We start from the raw sequence: 1,802 nt of genomic DNA, 5'->3' as shown, positions 1-1,802 counted from the left end.
AAACGTGATTTGTCATTACTTGGCAAAGTAAATTTAAGAAATAAATATAACTCCTCAACATGAGCTGATAGGCTACTGCAGGTTTAGAGGAAAGTTTTAGGGCTTAAATATGAAAGAAAAATCATCCCTTATGGGTCATAAACATTTATTGATACTAGAACTATACAATGTATACAGTTACATATATTTTCTATGCTTACGTTTTGAATACAACACCTGATTTTGATGATATGTGAGTCTGTGTAGGGTAATAAAACACACTTATCCTAATAAAGTCAAAATTCAAATGTTGTTTTGAAATAATTTTGAAGATTTCTAAGAAAACACTTTGGCCACAAATATTTGCATATTCAAATTTTAATGTCTGGGTTAGAAAATAAGATGTTTTTCTTTCAAATTGATAAGTTCACTTCATTTAAGAGCCATAAAATTTTATGTAATACACAGTCTGACTACAATAATAAGTTAAAAATAGCTTACAGTTTTTTACTTAACTTACTCTCTTGTTTGCCTCTAGGAAAAATAATATCAGCTCCCCTATGGAAAATTATAATCAAACATCCACTGATTTCATCTTATTAGGGTTGTTTCCACCATCAAGAATTGGCCTGTTATTCTTCATTCTCGTTGTTCTCATTTCCCTAATGGCTCTGTTTGGCAACCTGTCCATGATTCTTCTCATCTTCCTGGACACCCAGCTCCACACAAGTAGTTTTACTTAGTTCAGCTCTCCATCATTGACTTGAATTACATCTCCACCATTGTCCCGAAAAAGGTTTCTAATTATCTCTTAGGAAAAAAGTCTATCTCCTTCATTGGATGTGGGGTTCAGAGCTTCCTTTTCTTGACTTTAGCAGTTGCAGAAGCACTGCTCTTGACATCTATGGCCTATGATCATTATGTAGCTATTTGTTTTCCTCTCCACTATCCCATTCATATGAGCAAAAGAGTATGTGTGCTGATGATAATAGGATCTTGGATCGTGGGTTCTATCAACTCTTGTGCCCACAACACATATGCCCTTCAAATCCCGTACTGTCAATCCAGGGCCATCAACCATTTCTTCTGTGACATCCCAGCCATGTTGACTCTGGCCTGCATGGATACCTGGGTTTATAAGTATACAGTGTTTGTGAGCACCACCCTCTTCCTCCTGTTGCCTTTTATTGGTATTGCATGCTCCTATGGCTGGGTTCTCCTTGCTGTCCACCGCATGCACTCACCAGAAGGGAGGAAGAAGGCCAATTCGACCTGCAGCACTCACCTCACTGTGGTGACTTTCTATTATGCTCCATTTGTTTACACTTATCTACGCCCAAGATCCCTCAGATCTCCAACAGAGGACAAGGTTCTGGCTGTCTTCTACACCATCCTGACCCCAATGCTAAACCCCATCATCTACAGCCTGAGAAACAGAGAGGTGATGGAGGCCCTAAGAAGGGTAATTCAGAGAATCTGTGCAGTTAAAACGTAGGCAGAGCTTTTAGCATGTGTAGCCAGGACTTGGATACAACTTCATGCTTCAGTGTACAGTAATTAGAATTATTATTTTATGCCTATAGTGCAAGGACTAAAATTAGAGCAGAAGAAAATCACTCGTGTCTGGACAAAATTATTTTGCAATAAATTAATCATTTCAACCCTTATCCTTTTTTCTTCATGGTGCATTTTCACATTAACTTCAAATTCATTTCCAAATGCATTTATTTTTTGCTGATATGCTGTCAGTGAAAATGGTTCTTGGTCCTGCAAATGAAAATGGAAACTGTCTAACTGAAATTGTCATTCAGCATAGAAGTTTT

General features: G+C 37.5%; 2 pseudogenes; one reads left to right on the top strand and one right to left on the bottom strand.

The window, feature by feature from the left end:
• On the bottom strand, positions 537-1,472 carry LOC119645527 (olfactory receptor family 2 subfamily L member 5L, pseudogene; annotated as a pseudogene).
• Positions 540-1,474, top strand: OR2L5LP (olfactory receptor family 2 subfamily L member 5L, pseudogene; annotated as a pseudogene).

This window comes from Equus caballus, chromosome 29, assembly GCF_041296265.1.
Source record: "Equus caballus isolate H_3958 breed thoroughbred chromosome 29, TB-T2T, whole genome shotgun sequence".
NCBI classification, from domain to species: domain Eukaryota; kingdom Metazoa; phylum Chordata; class Mammalia; order Perissodactyla; family Equidae; genus Equus; species Equus caballus.
Note: the sequence above shows the minus strand (reverse complement) of the source record. Positions and strands in the feature narration are given on the sequence as shown.